This window comes from Scleropages formosus, chromosome 13, assembly GCF_900964775.1.
Source record: "Scleropages formosus chromosome 13, fSclFor1.1, whole genome shotgun sequence".
Taxonomy (NCBI): domain Eukaryota; kingdom Metazoa; phylum Chordata; class Actinopteri; order Osteoglossiformes; family Osteoglossidae; genus Scleropages; species Scleropages formosus.
This window is the reverse complement of record NC_041818.1, coordinates 25,141,619-25,161,629: the sequence shown is the minus strand read 5'-3', so window position 1 is coordinate 25,161,629 and position 20,011 is coordinate 25,141,619. Positions and strand designations below refer to the sequence as shown.

At 52.6% G+C, this 20,011-nt stretch overlaps 1 pseudogene; it reads left to right on the top strand.

The window, feature by feature from the left end:
• The window catches only part of LOC108923131 (ecto-NOX disulfide-thiol exchanger 2-like), a 158,637-nt pseudogene extending 142,562 nt beyond the window's left edge, over positions 1 to 16,075 (top strand).
• The last annotated feature ends 3,936 nt before the right edge of the window (positions 16,076 to 20,011 follow it).

Here is a 20,011-nt window from a genome sequence, read left to right as displayed (position 1 = left end):
AGATAACACGTTGTTTGACAGCCTAACGCTGGAGGGAGAGGTTTGTCAAGGGGAATCGCAGGTAAGTGTTTGAGGCGCCGTCAGGAGTCTTCGGCTGAACAGCAGCCGGTGGGATACAGGTAGAGTATCGGGGCGCTTCGCTAATGAACACACATGAGCCTCGTGACCCTCGGCTGCATGAAAAGCAGGGGGCGTTAACAATAGGCATTAATATAGGTTGTTAGCGTGTGGGCAGCTGACCTGAGGGTGATGCGAGGACCGTAGACCAACGTAAGTGAGGACCAGGCAGGCTGCAGCGGCTGTGGCGAGGAGGTGACGGAAAGGGGTAAATGCTGACTAGAGCACACCTCTGACAGGCTGAGCAGGGATGGCACATCCCCTAGCCTCCGACCTTACACTCTACTCAGCAAGCCTTGTCTCATTGAATGGCAGCACACATGCAAACACAGGGTGACGCGTGACATCGCTCCAGATGCAGATCCAGCAGCGTTGTTATAGAACGTGACCCTCTGGACATAGGTCTCCGCCTGCATGGCGACAGAGTGCTCGCACGGCCAGACCACCGTTCGGTGTCACCCTTCTTAAACGTCCAGAGACAATCATCTGCGTCGTGGTGGTTAGATGCAGGCGCTGATGGAGACACGGGCAACGCTGGCAGCAGCGCTCGTTTCTTCCCCTCGTCGTACGTCTTGTGAAAAGCTCTGGAGCACAGCTGCCCGACAGGCCATTGTACAAGGTTACGTCAGTAAAAATTATTCATCGGCACTTTGATCGGCATAATCGCATGAATTTGTCCATCTTTTATTCCAGATGGATTTTTTCATCTCATTACATTGTGTTTATTGAAACTCCAAATGTATCAGGTTACACATTTCATCAGTGAGATAATTCTCCTTGACAAATAATAAATGGCCTAATTAAAAACGCTGGCGCTGGGTCATATTTGCAGATTTTTATTTATTCACGTTGTCGTCTGTTTATGTTGCTTGTGTCCTCCGAGACCCAAAAGCAGCCAACAGAGACGGCTCTGATTATTTGTGTCGGGACGCTTCGTTCACGGTGGACAGAGAGGTCGTATGGCAGCAGAAGGCAGCGTTTTCAAGTGGGACACTTTGGATACTGCAGGAACGAGCGCAGTTATACCCGCAAAGTATACGCGCACACAACACACAAGTTCACCCCACCTCAGACAAGAATTGACTGTCTTTTTGTTTCAATTTCAGATCCTTAACTGTTTAGTTCCCTGCTGCTCCCAAAGGTCTTGGCCAGCTGGGATGAGCATACGCTCAGGCCGCACTCATACACACACTGTGAGGAAGCTGCGCAGACACCCAACAGTCTGGTTTGTTATCCTTTCTGCCCTTCGCTGGCCCAGAATTAGGGCCCGATGTCTCACGTGGCGAGGGAGCCACCGGGTTAGACTTCTCTCGCTGCTTTTGAGGGGAGAGAAATGGTACGAAAAAGAGTTAGAGCGAACTAGGCAGCCGGCCCAGCTTGTTCGGAGGCATCTGCACGCGTCACGCCGCGGGTGGGCTGCGCCGCGGCTCCAGTTCGTTATTCTTGCACTCAGGACCACCGCGTAGGCCCGTGTGGGACTTTGCGAGTCTGAGTCACTGCTGCGCGCGCGTGCTGGATCCACAGTTACATGCATGCTTGTGCACACAGATATTTGCATGTGTGTGTGTATACGCACCACGGACCTGTGTTTCTCTTATCTTGTGCAAAAGTTAAGTGCAGCCACTTTACAAATTGCCTGCTATATTTCACCTACGTGAAGTTCCCCGCTTGACCATCATACCCACGCCAGAGTGTCAGAGGTGCCAAAGTGTTGAGTGGGTGGAGATCTCCTCTTGAGGTGTTCAGCTGGGTTCCCAAACACTGCACACACGCACTCACACCCACCCACCCACCACCCAACCCACTCTGGCCTGTGCTTGGAGGTGTGTATGAGTGTAACTCACTATGTTTTATTTATAAGATTTTACTCCACGTAAAGAATGTCTCCGATGACCTGCTCTTGTAAGGTTTTACATTGAAATGCTGAGTAAACGTCCAGAGTCCCTCCCCAACCACCAAGTCCCCCCCCCCATCAGCTCCTGCCACCCCGCATTAGTAACTGAGGCTTGAGGCCTCCTCCACAGGCAGGTTTCGACCGCAGGTCATGTCGCATCCCAGCAACTCGCAAAGCAGTACGCATCCATGCATGCTTAAGCACACACACAGGATCCTCACTCAGTGTGTTCGCGCTGGTAATCGCACCGTGCTCACTGTCAGAGGTGTGTAATAGGTACTGTTAACCCTTCACGGAAGAAGTACAGTCTCCAGGGACGCAGGTGTTGAACCATAAAGCTGTGAGGATTGAATGAGGCGTCGGCATCCGGCCGTCTTTTTTCTCTTTGGGGTTAATTAATATCTTGGCTTCGAAAGACGAATCGCGTTCCAGGGGGTTAAACGGATCATATGTTGCCCCGTGGAAAGCGATGAGGTGAGCCGCTCTCGGTTCATTAGGTCTACTCCGCACACAAGCTGTCTCGCTGTCAGTGCCTTTGCTCCTGACCAGTGACGAAGGTGAGAATTTTGGGTGGTTGAGGCAGAAGCACGCATCGCCAGGCGTCTCCACACAGGTGCTGAAAGCTGCTTGACTCCTCTCTGAACATCACACTTGATTTCCTTTTTATACGCTTTGTTTCCTTGGGGATTTTCACGCACATCTTTACACCTGGTTATAGCACAGAATCAGTTAAGGTTAAATACCTTGTTGAAATAGCTGAAGTGTGTGATCACTAATCTCCCCTTGGGATTTAAATTTGCAACTGGAGGTTTGAAACCAGTACAGGCTGCCCTTGTACCAGTGGTTCATTTTATGAGAGTTTGGACTTAAGAGCAAATGTAATTTGTGCCATAAAATAAGGAAGGCCTTATAAGAGCAGAAATGTCCGTTCAAATGTGAGCCTTGGTGACATCGAGCACAGCAACAATTTCAGCACTACACCCCCAGTATTTAGCGTGGCTTCTTGTCGTAATCATTAGTCACTGTAGTCATTGTAGAACATCGCACTCATTATTCCATTCACAAGCATTTATCAGAAATCTTATCTTAATCTCTTATATGCAATTATGTACAATAATAATGAACCCAAAAGCAAAAAAAAGAAGTGATCAAAGTAGAAAAGGCAAAGGAAAGCCTTACCTATCAGTTTAAGGGACAGTAGTTAGAGCTGCTGGACCCAAAGGTTGCAGGTCTGATTCCCACCTCCAGTTGTGGCATACTTGAGCAAGGTATTTACCCTAAATTGCTCCAGCACTGTCCGCTGTATAAATCCATAAATAGTCTGAAATTTTACATGTGTGGTAGGAAAATGGATGAACTTTTGAGGATCAAGAACACATTTTTCCACTTTTAAATGAATGTGTTCCAAGAATTCACTTGAGCAGACCTTCAGGGTGAGGTGAAGCCTGTTCTCTGCTCCTTGGGGTTTTGGGTGATGGCAGGTGTCTTCAACACATATTGCAATGCAGCAGGTGATAGCTGCAGAACAGGAAATGGGTGTAAACCCTGCCCTAGACTGGTGGATGGGGGTGGTGGGGGGGGGTAGGTGAGTGTATGCAGGCAGGTGGAAGCGATTTGCTGACCATGGAATGCTCCGACACTCTGTTCCAGTCAGATGCTGCAGTGATGATGGAACAGGGGGCTTTTCTTACTCAGCGGGGGGTGGGGGTGGGGGCTGGGGGCAGGAGGCGGGGGCTGGCTTATCTTGACTTTGCTCCCCAGTTTTCATGCAGTGCACAGCCCCGTCTTGGGTGTTCCGCTGTGGGGGGTCCGTCTCTAGGGCGGGGCTGTACGCTCCTTGCCCCCCACTCCTAGAAAGTTGGCATGAAGCCCTGCCCAGAGGCGGAGCCAGCACCCAATCACAGCGCTGTGCCGCCCACAGGGGAGAGGAGAGCGACAAACGCGAACATGAGACTGCCTTCCTGCCTGATTCCACTTTTTTACCCCCTTCTGCCTCTTCCCGCTGCCCCCTCCCTCCCCCACCTGGACGGTACAAATGGGCGCTGCACCCCCCCCCCGCCACAGTTGAGCAGATTGTGTCTGTATTCCACGCTGCTTCCAAACAAAGAGCATGGGACCATTTCTCCAAAGCCCAGCGCAAGAACCTGGACATGTGGCGCAAGCAGGCCGAGGTTGGTACTCTGCCGTTCGCTCTCTCTGTCTCTCTCTCTCTCTCTCTCTCGCTCCCCTTCTCTATTTCTGTCTGTGTCTTTTGTGTTTCCCATATGAAATATTGGAATATGCTGTGTTTCTTTGTAAAAAGTGATTTTGTTGACTGTGTGAGCCCTTCCCCTCCCACTCTGCCCACTCTTGCCCCTTCCTCCCACCCCCCCCCCAACTTCCTCCACCTTCCCATAACCCCCACACCCATTTCCTTTGAGTTTCATCTCTTCTCTTATTGACAGAGCAGTGATTACAGTTCGAGCAGGGAGGACGGAAGGTGAGCGGAGTGCTCTCTAAAGGGCGGGGTCTGGGAGGTGGGGGAGGGGAAGGGTGGGAGGAGGTGACCCCACACAGCTGAGAGGGAACTCACCCTGAACAGACACCCTCACCAATTGACAGAAAAGGTAAAGCCACAGACAGCAGGCGCCTGGTTATTGTCATGGAGCAGCTTTTCTCCCACAATGCCCCGGCGGTGTCGGACCCGGACCCACCCCCACCCCGATGAACCCCCATCGCAGGCTTTTACACAAACTGCAACTGCAGCGTTACTGCTCGCGCATCGCTGCAGAACAGGGCAAATCTGATTAATTAATGGGTCCTGACAGTGTTTGTTTATACTCCTCCATTATCTCCATCGCGCAAATACCAAATTAATTACAGCGAGGATTTTTTTTTTTTTTTTTTTAATGACGGGGGTGTTTGCATGTAGCGTTCGCATTGTCACTCTAGCGGCATTCACTCGGCTTCATCGTTGACAGGCCTGCCTCGACCGCCGTGTAATTAACCGCCTAATCTGCTTCTCGCGCTGTGATGAAGAACCCAGATTGCATGGATGGCGGTGCTGCCAAGATCCCGGGTCTTGGGGTCGCCCCCGTTTCTTCCTCATCAGGAGGTGCTAGGAATCCTAATTAATAGCTGTCCTGGAGCTGGAATCGCACTCGGCCACGGTACGAGGCCCACTCCGACCGTAGGGTTTTCGGCTGCAGAGGCGGCGAAGCTCCAGAATGTGATGGAATCTGCCCTGTGGTCCCAATCCATCCACTGGGGACCTGGATGACGACCCGCTAATGTGCCGGAGAGCAAACAGTCCCACAATAACAAGCCGTTACATACAAGAATTGTACAGTTAACCACCAGACGTGGAGGGGCTAGGATCTAATATCCTTCTATTTGCTTTATTGATATTGATTTCTGTTTATTTCCAAAGGATATAATGTCTCTTTTCCCTGCTAACCCCAGTAATTTTGTTAGGCTGACACCCCCACCCCCCCCAGCCACAAACCACAATAGTGTCCCCTACCCACCCTGGTCCGGTGGTGCCCATTTTACCCATCTACCAACACTAGCTGGGCTCTAGGGGCTTCATTTTCACATAATATTTGTCGCACAGTGTTTTTTTCCCATTATTATTGCTGTTTTTTTAAGTTTACCCCCATCCCCCCCCACCGAGCTGTACCCACCCAGGTGAAGTGGGCTTATTAATTTTTATGATCCTCAGCACTCCAAGTGCTTTCAGCCTCCTTCTCTGCCCGTGAAATTGAAGCATCACATTTTTTTCCCCGTCAATTTCGTTTCCTTTCGGCCTGAGCTGTGGAGATCTGGGGGACTGAGGACAGGGCACTTTGCAGTAATGCTTCCCTTCGGACTGCGTGCCCGTCCCTCCCCCCCAGGCCAGCACCAAGCTTTGGACCCGCGCAGTCCTGCGGTTGCCGAAGGTGCGCAGTTTGTTTGACTCGTCTGAGACATGGGTGTTTGCTTGCAATTGCTCAGCGTTACCCCCGTGGGCCCTCGGTGAGCTGCCCGTTAGCGCAAGGTAAGGAGAGCAGGAGGGACTTCATCATAGCGCACACTGTCTGCTCAGCGGACGCAGTTCCTCGGTAAGTCCGTTAGATCGTCCCACGGGGCCCGTGTGGCTACGGTAAGTAGCGGTGGAGTAACCAGGGTAACCCCCCACCACCACCACCACCACCACCGTTGCTGTCTTTACTGGGAGAGGTGCAGGCTGGGTAGGTAGGACACACCGCGGCCCGCAGAGCGAGCTCCTTGGCGCCTCGGTCTGTCTTTTCCAGCGCGCTGTAATTTTCCTGGATGAGAACTATTCCATAGGCTTTTAAAAGTTGCGGCTGCGAGGGCCGTGCTGAGGAAAGTGCAGCCGCCCCCAATTCCCCCCCGACCCCCCCCCCCCCCCCCCCCCCTCGCTCCAACTCACGCTGAAACACCTTCATGCAGTGATTCCCTTCTCTCACCGGCCAGATGGGCTTGTTTGTATCAGTACCTGTTCGACCCCTGTAATACGCTGTATGATTGCGTGTTGCGGGCGCCAGGCAGATGGCCCTGTTTACATGAAGCCTGTGTTTTGTTGCCGTGGGAAACGCTCCTCTCCCCATGGTACCGCAACAGCGTCTCCATCAACCCCCATCTTCCCCGGCTGAACTTCACTCTCGCTCCATTAACCAGCGATCACACCCCCTCTTCCCTGATGCCGCTCGCCCCCTTAGAGCTGGGGCTCTGACAGCTGTTCCCATCTGCGCGAAGCGCTCACAGCCGCCCCCATGCACCCCCTTAAATCTCCATCTCTGCCGTGTGCCTGTCTCTGCCGCCAGCACTCAGGAGATCAAGAGAGTCATAACAGACCCGGGGTGCCGGTTGGACCCACGGGATGTGAGTAGAAAGGCCAGCACTTGCCTGCATCTGTCCCTCAAACCCTGTGCCCTCTCCTCGTCTTCACCAAAGACTTTATCCCTCAAGTGTGGGACGTGAGATTGCTGTGGCCCAAGGCCGTCTGTGCATCGCAGAAGCTTCATCCCCACTTGCCACCCCCCTGTCGCCCCCTGCAGGAGATCCGGAACATCCACAACGAGGAGCTGATGGGCATCCGTCGGGAGGAGGAGATGGAGATGTCGGACGATGACATGGAGGACGCTCCGGAGAGCAAGGACTCCGACGACTCGGGTATGACAGCGACGTGTCTTTTGTGCGCACGCGCACACAGTACACTGCGTGTGGCTCTGCCACAACAGAACTCACTGGCTGCATGTGAAGAAGTGCCCTGTGGGAAATCAGTCGGTCGGTTTCTTATTTCCAGAGGACGCATGAAGCTCACCATAGATCAGATGTATTTCCAATTAAGTGGCTTTGCTAATTCCCCCTGCGCCGGTGTAATATCGCAGAATTAGAGGAAGCCGTGGATCATTCGCCACATCCTCTCAAGGACTTAACAGAGTAAGTCAATAGTACCAGTGGAGAGTGTTTTAATTGGCTCGTCCTCCAGTGTTTCTCATTTTGCCTGTTGTCGACAGCCCTTCAGCCTAGTTCTTCACAAGAGCTTTCTGGACGTCGGGCACCATCGCCTTAGTGCTAGCAGGCACATCACCGAAAGTCATTTGAATGCGGTAAAATAAAATAAAAAAAAAAAGGACAAATCCACCTGTTTCCATCTCTTGGTGGAGTAACTGGGGCGGGTTAGCGCTGCTGAGTCGGGTTCCGGGAGCAGGACACAGCGACAGCTGCTCTCAGGGACTGGGCATTAAGCGTCCTTCAGCTTCTCACATGTGACAATCGTCCTTGTTAATATGGAAATGCATGCAAATTAAATCATTAGTTTACCACACTCTCATTCCCTCTCTATTTCATTTCTAACCGCAGTTATTTAAAAAGATAATAAAAATCTGCTTGGAAGGCTTCGTCACCAAGACCAGATATCATCGGTTGGTGTGTCACAGATGTCACGCGGCAGGATAAATATTTATTTTAGCAAATATTTTACACCTGCTGGGTTTCATAACAACTTTTGCAAGGTGGCGGGGGGGCTTGTTTTTTATCATGTTTTACTGCCTTTTATCGCTTTTTTCAGCCGAGAGCGGCACACAGGTGTCTGGCGTTGCGCTTTGAGGCTGTTGCCACAGCGCCTGCTGTTCGACACCCAGCGACTTCAGCCCTCTGGCGGCAGAGGCAACCTACCTACAATCGCCTCCGAGGGCACACTTCGGATGGGCGCTCCTATTTAGTGTAGCGTCACACGGCTGTCTGCCTGTGGCCCGACGGGCTGGTTAGTGAGGCGAGGGAGAAGGGCCATATTGGCCACAGTTTAATTACCGGTATTTGATAACAACGCACTTGGCCCATTGAGCGAACTTTTTAATTAACGTCTCTTTATTAGAGCCCCTGTAATTAGGCTAATATGTGTTCTTGTAGGAAACGGGGAGCGATGAGCATTAACACCCTTTATCTGCTCCCTCGCGGAGCCTTGGGGGGGGGGGGGGGACGACGATGACGATGCTGGGAGACGCCGCATCAATGGCCTCCATTTTTGAGCGTCTTTCGTCTGTTTATTTAGGTTAAGTGACGACAGTCGCTCCTTTGCTCTTCCATGTCTTCCCGACACCCCTGTCTGCGTGCCAGCTGAGGTTTTGTGGTCTAAATCTGTCTCTCGTACCCTGGCCTATATTCCTGAGCCTCGGTTCAGTTGAGCAGGCATCAGTGGCTTCATGGAGGTGTTTGCGCAGCCGAGGCGTTTGAACAAAAATATGCGATTCACACAAAAAGGAGGCCAGTGTGATACAAGTGTTGCGTAAACAAAACATGCAACATAACCCTGCTCAGGAATAATCCCGTTTATTGTTGTTACTATTGTTGTTGTTATTGGGATCATCAGACCTCTGAATGGATTGCATTCTCTTCTCTTCAATTGCACCCTTATTGTCTCTCCCTGCCTTCACCCTTCCCCTTTCGTCCTTCGTCCAGGCCCGGCAGCACAGGTCGAGGCCCTGAAGGAGGAGAACGACAGCCTGCGCTGCCAGCTGGACGCCTACCGCAATGAGGTGGAGCTACTGAAGCAGGAGCAGGGCAAGGCCGTGTCGCAGGCGCCACGCACCGAGGAGGAGGCCACGCGGCAGCAGCAGCTCAGCTTCCTGCAGCAGGCACTGCAGGGCATGCAAAAGGTCCGCCGTCGCACGCACCCTCCCGACAGTTAATCCGCAAGGGGCGCGCCGCCCCCCGTCATGCACCTAACGCTCATCAGGTCTTCCGTGTCACTTCATCTGGAGCAGGGGTGGGCAACCTATGGCCCGAGGGAGAACATTTGTAACATTGACACATACTGTACTTACAATAAATACTATCGATTTTATTGATTCGTTCAATCATGCAGTTAGTCAGATGCACTTGAACACACGTTGCACCGAAATAGAAGACAATTAAATATATAGTAATTTTTCTCTTTAGACATTTAAGGAATCCGTATGTCCCCTATGTGTGCCGTCCTCAAACCCATTCACAGCAGTGATTGCGGTCCCTGACCAAAAAAAACTGACACCTGTAATTTGATATTGCCTCGTGACCTCGACTACATGGCCATGTCAGCCCCGCTCTTTCCTCTAACCCTAGTGGCCTTTCTGGGATACTTTCAAACAGCGCTTTGAGGATGTGGTGTTTTTTCCTCTCGGTGTCAGGAGTCGGCCGGGGAGCACAGAGCTCTGCTGCAGACTCTTTGGTGGAAGAACTGTCCATCTACCTGCTGCTCTTACTGTTCTCGGGCCCCAGGGATCCCGTATCCCCACTGCCATCGCCATTGCAGTTACCATGGAAACGGCTCTCTGATACTGCCCGGATACAGGGCCCCACGGAAGGCGCTGTGATCAGCCGCCGGCCCCCAGCCCTCGTCCCTCAGCTCTTCCCATCGCTGTTGCCTGCAGACCTTCCTGACCATGGACGGTTTAATAGTTGCACGTGTAATTGTTTCCCTGAAATCTGAGCTGAAAGCCAAGATCAAAAATGATGATGAAAAACAGGATTAAAAGATTGTGTTCATTAAGCTGGTGAAAAGCTGGGAGACAAAGGGCTCTGCAGGTTCGAGACCCCTGCTACAGAGTGCTAATTAATCGCTCGGCAAGTCAAAGAAAAGCAGGTGACACATGCCGGCAGGCCAGCAGGTCTGTCTCGTGCCATTTTTTACTGCAGGGTTTTGCGTAAATAATCCCTGCACGTCCTCCACGCCTGTTTCCTGGCACACGCGCTACCCAGCTGCACCGGTAACATATCGCGGGACCTTCTTCCTGGGCAAATGACACTTCGGGCCCTTCTGTCAATCCAGCTCATACCCAGAGGTGGTGCCCTGTCGGGAAAAGGCCGTTTGGACTGTTCCACCGGTTGGTCGCTCCTCCACCAGAAGGGTGCGGTCTGAGTATGCGTGGTTCCCCTCTCCCCTCCCCATGGCGGTTCCGTGAGGATGCCAGGTGCTCGGCGAGGCTGCGTGTGATTTATTCATGGAGGGCACGACTTAAATAGCAGCAAAAAGGTTACCCAACCAGGTAGCGGAGGCTGCGATAGATAACAGCTCTCTGAATATTTGATGTCACCCGCCACGGAACTCCTAAGCAGACAGCTACAGATAAACATCGGCCACATCCTGCCGGCGTAATGAAGCCGCCGCTCAGCGTGGAAGGTCTGCGCCGTGTTGCCAAGCCGGAGTGTCTGCAGGGGTGTCTGGGGACACGGACGCGTGGTGCCTGTGGATCATACGGATCTCCCCCTCTGTGGCATCATCTCCCTCGGACTGCGGGCCCTCGACTCCAGAGGAAGTTTGGTAACATGGGGAGAAGGAAGTCCAACTGTCAACCCGGGAGGGCAGAGTCAGTCGTCCAGTGAGGGGTCGCTCTTGTAGGCGGGGGAGGCGGTCATCCTAATCCGAGACCCTGGGTTGGGCAATGACTGAGGTACGGAAGCAAAGAGAGGGTTTCTATGGGATAAAAACAGCTGCAGCTCACGGCCGAGGTGTCGTACACGATGGACGGCAGGTCAAAGGTGCCGCAGGGATTCAAAATCAGGCTCTGTGTTGGGGGAAGTTCTCAGGGGCTCCTCACTCATACGTTCCCTTCCACCCTCTCGGTCTCTGCAGCAACTGCTGAAGCTGCGCGAGGAGCTGAAGCAGCGGGAGGTGGAGCTGGAGAAGAGCAGTGAGGAGAAGCAGCAGCTGGAAAGTCAGGTGCACAGTCTGCAGGAGCGAGTCCTGGCGTTTCCCCTGGCGAATGCAAACACGGTGTGTCGCTGTGACCCCTCCCCCCACACACCGTACACATTTGGTGTCAGTGTAGCTCCTCCCTGATACGCCATTACATATTCAGCGTCAGAGGTAGCCCCTCCCCCATTACATCTGTAAATATTCATACGGTGAACATGGTTGTTGACAGTCCGTTTGCTTTAAGTATCAATGTAAATGTATTAACGTAACGTGTTTCTCCTGTGGTGTGTGTGACCTCGCGCGAACTGTCGTCGCGTTTTGTTTACTGTTGGTGCCGCAGACGTTCACCTGAGACACGAGAGCAGCTCCATGCGGCGCCCACATGATCCCAGAGGCCCCAGCCTGCCGTCGTTCTTATTCAGACACATTTTGGCGAAGACTGCACTCGTGCATGCACACACACACACGCACTCCAAAGGGGATGACTGTGAATCCCTACATGCACTGTTCTGCTCAACCCTGACAGCGCCACCGTCTGTCCCCTTAATGTAACAGCAGAGCACTGAACCAGTGGCTCCGCTTTCATGGAGACAGAGAAGAGTCATGGGTTCGAATCCCCAGCAGGGTATTGTACCGCGGTTCCTCTGCGTAGACAATTTGCTTTGGTGAAAATCTGGCGGAGCAAATGGAAGAGTTTAAATATGAGCGTATAAAAATAGATAACATGAAAGAAATAGATAGGAACATTTGCTTTGCGTATAAATATTAATGGTGATTGATGACGCGGCTGTCAGCTCGAGTGTGTGTCGTGCACTCGTTCCCCATCGCTCCCGGAACACGGGCCCCTTGAGAGCTTTGGGTTCGGGCAGCCGGAAGCGGCAGGAGGACCGATGAAGGAAGCTCCAGTAAGGGAAGCGCGCCGGTCGTCATTCCGAGGCCCCGGAATGGATTGGCTGGACCCGATTGGTGCTCTAATTCAAATGAAATTAAGTGAAACTGGTACTGTGCCGGTACCGTGTTTCACCACTAATTCTTCTGCTTCTTTATAAGGTTTCATAACAATTCCGTCACCTCTTCTGAGTGTCCGTTAGAAAGACCAGCGACCTCATCTTCTGCGGCTATGACGCCTGCTTGGCTTCGCACCGCTCCCGCCCCGTGGCCTCTGCTCCACCTTGCCCAAAACGGTTAAGACACCTCGCGGCTGCGGCAGACGCTAATGAAAACTAATGGCGTTTCGGCGTGACAGGGCAAGCGCCGCCAGCCAGCAGCAGTCTCTTCCCATTAGGTGTGTTTGCGCGCCTCCGTCCGCGGGGGTCTGTCTCTTTGGAGGAGGCGCACGTGGACAGCGGAACATGTCGCTTTGAGATAACGGCCTTTAATTGGTGGCGCTGGCGGGGAGGCGTGTCGCCCGGCTCCAGGAGACGTCCTCATCGGCGTCATCTTGCTCCGGGACCTCCCCCCCTCCCCCACGTCATCCCGACCGTCTCCAGTCATTGCCTCGGATGTCATGGTTACTGGTGATACTTGGCTCAGGCAAGATGACGTTGACAAAATGGAAATTAAATTATTTTCTGTGGCGTGTATAAATAATCCGGATATATAAGTGTGAGTATAATTCCCAATGTGCAGGACTGCGTACGTAAATGGCCTGTGACAGTCGAGTTAATGCAGGAGAAGGAAATCAATTAGACGGGCGTGTGTGTGTGTGTGTGTGTGTGTGTGTGTGTGTGTGTGTGTGTGTGTGTGAGAGAGAGATAGACAGCATGTGCTATGTCTCTCGCTTGTCTCCTGCCATCAGTCGTCTTCAGGTCTCCATTGATGTCATCCTATTAAAAAGATCCTGATGACAAGTCATTCATCGTTCGCACCTTGTCCTCTAAACCGGTTGGGGTGGGGGGGGGTCACCTGGTTTGCCGTCCCACCCGTCACCTGCCAGGAATCAAGGGAGACGCTGTTTGTGCCGCTGTGCATCCACGGTTCGAGGGGCATCTCCGTAGGAAGGTGCTGTGCGAATATCAGGGAAGGTGTGACGCCGCGGTCGCTGTTCCCCACATCTGTCACGAGTGTGTGTGTGTGTGTGTGTGTGAACGTCGCCGAGGTCCCCCTTTCTGCTTCTGCTGGTCTGTGTGATTTCGTCTTTGTGCTGTCAGTCAACCGCAGGTGTGTGTGTGTGTGTCTGTCTGTCTGTTCATCCGTCCCTTGTGTCTCACGAACGACTCTCCTGTTGGCTGCAGTTGGAGGCGGCCGAGGCACTGGACAGGGAGACGGAGGAGGGCGCTAATCAGAGCAGCGTGAGTAGAAACTCCTCCTCACACCTGCCCCAACCTAAGATAACCTCTCCCAGTGACAGAGGGTGCGCGCACACACATACATATATATACATACACCACCTGCCTCCCACCGCTACACACATCACCTGGCTGCTTCTGTTCCTCCCCCTGCTGCCCCCCTGGGTCTGTGATGTCACCATTGCCTCTGTGTGTGTGTGTGTGTGTGTGTGTGTGTGTGTTTGTGCGCGTGTGTGTGTTTGTGCGCGTGTGTGTGTGTGTGTGTGTGTGTGTGTGTGTGTGTGTGTTGTGTGTGTGCGAGCGCGCACATTTTTAACTGAGGGGTGCAATGCCTGTGCTTTCGCACCTCTGACATTCTCTGGTACTTTCTTCCTCCTCCGACAGGACGGGGCCGCCTTAGCCGTGGTCTCCTGCAGCCAGGAGAAGGAGAACGCCCTGAGAAGAGCCCCCCCAGCCCAGTCAAGTCTGAGAGGGAGGCTCTGCTTGTCGGTAGGTGGGGTTAAAGGTCAGGGGGTCACGCTGTGCCATTTGACATCCCCAGGATGTAAGTGTACAGGCAGACAGAGCCGCCCCATCGGTGGGCCCTCCTCCTGCTACTTCAGTGTTGATTGGCTGCCAGCTCAGGTCCTTCATCACCTTCATCTTAACAGCAGGGTTTCGGCTGTTTGATTCCCCCCAGCACCTGCGCACCCCCCCCGCCATGCCGGCAATAGCTCTCGGCCACAGATTGTTCATGCAGGGTGAGGGGTCAGCCCTCACACCCAGGCAGCAAACCGCAGGGTGTGTGTACACTGTCAACGCGCTGTCCTAACGCGCCCCACGCCCCAGTGCTCAGCAGGGCGTCAGAAAGACACGCGTGCGCGCGCACACGCACACACACAGAGAGAGAGAGAGAGAGAGAGAGAGAGACCGCTATGGCGTCGAGGGTAATTCCACAGCGGAAGGATCCCTGCGATGGTGCTGTGCCACTTAGGTGACTAATGGGGCTTCTCCTTCACAGTGCGCCGGAGGCCCAGTCCGACAGTGCTGGAGGTGTGGCTAACACACACTCCATCTTAGCATCGTCACACTCTTCAGCACACACGCTATTGCAAAGTACCGGATAACACTACCTAAACGCATGTATATCACTGTGAGCCGGCAGGGGGCGTAGCGGTGAGAGCCATTGCCTTTCAGTTGAAGGAGCCTCTCGCCTGTGAGTCCCACCTCCTGCTGCTGATCTTTCCCCTGAACTGAAATGTGTGCAGGATCTTTGGTCCTTCAACATGACCATACTTTGTCACCTGGGTCCTGGTCGCTGCCACCCGACCGCTGCTGAACCACAAGCGCAGGCGTAACTCTGGATGGCAGGGCGTGGTGTGATGCGCTCTGGAGCCCAGCAGGAGCAGAGGCCCTGGGGGTCCTGGTACGCTCTGCCTCCTGGACCTGTAACCACAGCTGCTGCAAGACATGTCTCCATTAGTCCATTAGTACCGTTTGCTGATGAGCAGAGCAAGCAGCGATGAAGTTCTCGCTCTCTGTTAGCGGCAGAACCTTCGAGGGCCCAGAGCAGACGAGCCGGACATCCCACGCACTTCCTTTAGCACCTCTGCCGTGACATATCCCACAAAGCCTTGTTCTCATGTCTCCTTTAGGCATCATCTCAACATTCCTGCACGTGCACCCGTTTGGCGCCAGCATCGAGTACATCTGCTCTTATCTGCAGCGCCTCGACACCAAGGTAGGTACGGAGCCTCCCTGTGCTCTCACACAGACGACGAGATGGTTCCGTATGGGCGGGACACTGAGTGGGGGGGGGGGGGGATGTGAGGGCGGGGTATGGAACCATAGAGACCCCAGAATGTTCTCGAGGTTGGCTGCTCTCACCTCTTGCACACAGTTCTTTGCAGACAGAGACCTGCTGTGAGGACAGGCCCCCCTGTGCCTCCTGTGCTCATTGCTGCCCTGCCACTGGGGGGCACTACACTCACCTACATTTACATTACTTCATTTATCAGATGTTTTTCTCCAAAGTGACTTCCAGCAAACACTATGTAGTGTTATCAGCCCACACTTTATTTACCCAAGGTGACTTACACTGCTAGATATACTACTTACAATGGGTCACTCATCCAAACATCAGTGGAACACACTCTCCCTGTCACACACACTATGGATGAACCTGAACAGCATGTTTTTGGACTGTGGAAGGAAACCAGAGCACCCAGAGGAAACCCACTCAGACACGGGGAGAACATGCAAACAGATTGATTGGGGATTGAACCTACATCCTCCTGCACCATCTAGTGCTATGAAACAGTGTTACTGTGTGATTGAGGTGTTGTGGACATTCACACCGTCTGTGTCCATTTTACTGTTCTGTACCGTAACACAAGTGAGGTATGACACCAGTCCTGTAGGTTTGGAAGCCACTTGTGTTGCACGTTGCCCCTGTCTTGTACTGACCTCTGCCTGTGTTCTGCCCCCCCCCCCCCCCCGGTGCAGATCGGGCCCCCGGAGGTGGAGGCCCTGCTGGGCCGACTGCCCTGCACCTTCCGCCAGGAGCTGACGGGCGTGGGAGCAAGTTTGGAAAAGAGGTGGAAGTTCTGCGGCTTTGAGGGCATCAAGACCGCGTAGGGGCGGGGCCTGGGGGGGCAGGGACAAGGAAACAGGGATTTGAGCAAACCCCCCCATCCCACTCGGTGGCGGCTCAGGATCATCGAGGCAGAGAGACGATCGGTTCCTCGGCCGGCTTCGTCCCTACAGCCGCTTTCTCTCCTTGGCTCTCGTCTCCTCGCTAATTTATAGGTTCTGTATAAATGAAGTGAAGGTATTTTACTTTGTTTTCTTCGCTCTACAGGATGTGAACTGTTTCTCCACCTCTTTCGTTTGTACACAGAATGTGAGCTGAACGAGCGCAGATTGTTTTGAAAAAGCAAAAATCCGAAAAGGAAAAATGTTTTCTTTTTCTGCTGCTGGCGTGAGGTGCTGGTTTAGCTGGGGTGACTCTACAGTGTGTGTGCGTGTGCGTGCGCGAACGCAAACACGCATCGTTGGGTGCACCCAGGTACAGAGTCCGGGGGTCCAAGTGGCTTCAAGCCTCACCCACGGAGTCCTGCGTTACTCAGCAGGAGGGTTTCTACACAGTCACACACTGCTCACACACAGTTCATACTCTGCTCACACGCACCTCACACACTGGCCTTTGCTCAACGATGCAGGACCTCAGCAAAACCAGGGAAACCAGGAGCCTTTTCCTCCAGGTGGTCCGTCCTCCTGAAATACTTGGCAAGAAAAGTGTGCCGGTGCCTCGGTCATCTGGCGGCAGGTTCAGCGTTTACCACAGGTGCACGCTTCCCACGTTGCAACTGTCATCTCAACCATAGCGCCACCGCAGACGCTCGCTCGGTATCGGTGCTGGCGATGGGTTATGCTGCTGTTTCAGTGGCTGGGAATCATGTCAGTCTTCGGGGGGGGGGGCGGTGCAGGGGAGTGAGGAGTGGCTCAGGTAGTGAACACACCCCCTTCACAATGTCACATCCCAGGGTGCAAAGGCCCCTAGAGGCGTGGAACAACAAAGCTCCTATCAGTCGCTGATGCCGAACAGGTTTGACCAAATATAACAGTTATTTGTGTAGGGGGGGGCGTCTGTCCGGAGACCTGCGTTCCCAGCATTCTTTGCGACGAAGGGGTGGGGCCACAGCCTTGCAGAATCTCTCGGCAACCCTCACACACTCCACGTGCTCATGAGCAGTCGAGGGCAGGTGCGTAAGAGGTTCAGCGTCTCCCCCTGCTGGCCGAAGCGGGAGAGCAGCGATTCAACAATGGGTGTCGTGTGGAGGAGCTGAAAGCACTTTTGCCTTCATCGTTACCTTCCGGCGTGGGGTCGGAACAGCAACGGAGGACTGGAGTTTTTATACCACTTTCTGAAAGGTGACGTGAAAGTGCACCTGCACACACTGATTGCTCTGCTCTCCAAACAGGCACAACGTTGCCTTTGCTGAAACACGGGGGAGAGTAAACACCCCCGTCCCCACGGGGAGGGGGGTGCTCCCTGTCGGACTTACATTTACGTTCATTTTTACACTTTTCTCCAAAGCGACTTACAGTGTTAAACTACTTAGTTTTTAGCCGTTTATACAGCTGGGTAATTTTACTGGAGCAATAGGGTAAGTACTGTGCTCAAGGGTACTACACTTTGCACTCATTGTGTGTTTGTGTTGGGGGTGAAACACACAGAGGCTCTGCGGGTGGCGCTCTGGACACCTGTACGAGCTAAAGCAGCGCATCTCGCCCCGTGACGCAGTGAACCCCCAGCCTTCTGTGTGGGGGGGGGAAGGCTAATAAGAGTAAAACTTTGTACAGGAAGTGATTATCTGTATTGTTGAAAACTGTATTTTTAGAAATAAAGTCCTTCTTTCTTAAGTTTGTCTTTAGAAGTCCATGCGTCTGCTGGTCCTCACCGGGGGCTGCGCTGCAGTTCATTCCTGCCAAGCCACCCCCATCCCACTCCTCCCAAGTGCCGGTGTGAGGGTCAAGAGCTGTAGAAGGTCATTCAGCACTTCAGTCATCGTGGAGGGGTGGCAGGAGACAGGAACCACTGTCCACACACCGCCCCCCCTTGGTGCCAATAGCTCTTGAAGAATCCACGACTTAGTCTGGAGCGCAGATTCACTTTACCCAAGAGAAACATCCCAATCTGATCATTTGTTGCAGTTAACAGTTCCTGTCACCTCTCACGGCTCTTTGGGGCTTTTTTTGTGAGGAACTGGAAACAAAAGTGCCAAGTCGAGACTGAAGGGCTGAGTTTGTGTTGGAGAAAAAAAAAACTCTTAATTTCTCTGACTAATACATTTATTTACACATATAAGTGATGCTCAGTGTCAGTCTGCTTACACTGATTTTACTCATTTATACAGGAGGGTAATTTTTACCGTCTGAGTCCGGGGCAAATACCTTGATTGGCAGGAGGTGGGATCCGACCCTGGAGGCTTTGATTGCAAGGCAGTGGCTCTAACCACTGCGCCCCCTACTGCCCACTGCGAGACGGGTTTGATTCCTCCCAGACGATGTGATGAGACAAGTCCCAGCTCATCTTCCCTCCCGCTGCCGGCCGTCCTCTTGCACGTTCTGCTCACGGATTAGCGGAGACACTACGCTCCTTGTGCAGACGGCGTCCTACGGAGACGCGGGAGGGCAGCTGGATACGATTCCTTGCGGAAAAGACCGAACCAAGATGGTGATGAAGATGATGATTAACTTTTCTCGATGAACATCTTTCAAACTAAGAAGACATTTTGTTGGGGGATCTGCTTATAGGAATTTAAGGTTTTCTTTACCTTTGTTCACTGACACCTTTGCAAAATTTCTTTCAATAGTGTGAAGCAGCGTAACTTACGGTTTAAACTGGAAAACACAGTCGTTCAGGAAGCGCTTCACTCTTTTAGCACATTTGCACGGCTGCTAGTGCTGAGGGACCGATAGAGGCCAGTGTGGCACAGCTGTGAAGGACAAGCAGTGGAGCAAAGAAAGGAAAAGAGACGCTCTGGAGGACATTTCTGTGGTGAACACATGCAGAAAAGGTTAATTATGCATTATGAGTTAAGTATTAACTGTCATAACAGAATAATACACATATAGAGTATGATACTCAGAAGAATACCCAAAGTACAATATTCATAACTAAGAATAATACACGGTAAAATTTTGATGAATGAGAAAAATACTCCGTATAAGAGAATAATACAATACAGAGAATAATATTCATAACTGAAAGTAATGCAGAATAATACTGATAACAGAATGATGTTTGGTGTAATATGATACAGAGTATAATAGAATAATACACATATGTAGTATAATAGTCATACCACTGAATAATACTCAGTATAATAGTGATAACCGAGAATAATATGTCATTAATGTCAATAATATGTCAATAATGTCATTCTGTCCGTGCTGTGGAAGTTTCTGTCACCAAGACAAATTCCTTGTATGTGTGAACGTACTTGGCAATAAAGCTCGTTCTGATTCTAATACGCATAACAGAGATAATATACGCGAACGAAACAGGTGACAGGTGACAGCAGTGACAGTTCCACGCGATGCTGAAAGAGCCCTCGAAAAAAGGAAACAGAGAGTCCAAGAGCTGACAAAGCCCCAGGGTTCGAGAGCTGCTGGCCAGGTGAGGGGAGACACACAGTTAGTACGAGTACCGTACTTAATGAGCCACATGTGGAGACTCTTCGTGTTTGCGTCTCCTCCTGCGGTTTAACGCATCGAGAAAGGCCAATTTGACACTAACCCGCTGACTCTGTGCGCTGCAGTGGGCGGCCCAAGGTTCGAATGTGCGTTTGCCCCAGCTGGGCTGCCGGAGAAGGCAATCGCCGCCTTGGCCGGGGTGCGAGTGGCGGTGGAGGGGGGACTCGAGCTCTCCATGGGGACCATCTCTGCTCTTGGGAGGCCTGGGACCTCAGAGCCGCAGGGTCACGTGAGGACATGTGCAGGTGCCCCGACCCCCGACCCCGCGTGCGCTACAGCTCCTCTCTCGCTGAGGCGAAGGTTCCAGTAAAT